This window comes from Otolemur garnettii, unplaced genomic scaffold (genome assembly GCF_000181295.1).
Source record: "Otolemur garnettii isolate 467f Iridium unplaced genomic scaffold, OtoGar3 scaffold00098, whole genome shotgun sequence".
In the NCBI taxonomy this organism is placed as follows: domain Eukaryota; kingdom Metazoa; phylum Chordata; class Mammalia; order Primates; family Galagidae; genus Otolemur; species Otolemur garnettii.
In genome coordinates, this window is record NW_003852493.1 from 5,384,821 (window position 1) to 5,385,370 (window position 550).

A 550-nucleotide genomic window follows, 5' to 3' on the forward strand; every position below is an offset into this window, starting at 1 on the left:
TGGATTCAATTAGCAACATAAGTTATTTAAGTACCTACTATGTGCCAAGCACTGTTCTAGGTGCTCAGGATATAATAGTGGTGGGGGAGGACTTAACGAAACTGTTAAGTTTTACATAATTTGTGGTCTGTAATGTTCACCTAATTAACACTCTAGTAAAATGCATAGAGGGTTTTTCTTTTGCATAAAGTTCTTAATAAATTATTTTTTAATTGGTCATAAAATCCTAAATTACAGTGCCCCTTCTTGAACTGCTATAGAATGATGTTCTCAACTATGGTTATCATTAAACTCAGAGGAGCATATGAAAAACTTCTGATGCCAGGGCACTACTCCAGACCAATTCACATCAGAATCTGGTGGTGGGGCCCAAGGACTGGTACTTTGCTGAAAGTTCCACTAACGGATATAATGAGCTCCCAGGGCTGAGCACCAGCACTGCAGCGGTTCTCAAGCCAGTTTACATCAGCACATCTAGAGGGCTGGTTAACCCCAGATTGCTCAGCAACCTACAAAGTTTCTAATTCATTCACAGTGAGGTGGTGTTAGG

At 40.2% G+C, this 550-nt stretch overlaps 1 protein-coding gene across 1 annotated transcript in view; it reads right to left on the reverse strand.

Moving 5' to 3' along the window:
- CCDC148 (coiled-coil domain containing 148) overlaps window positions 1-550 on the reverse strand; it is a 242,673-nt gene that overhangs the window by 18,855 nt on the left and 223,268 nt on the right. The window lies entirely within an intron of this gene.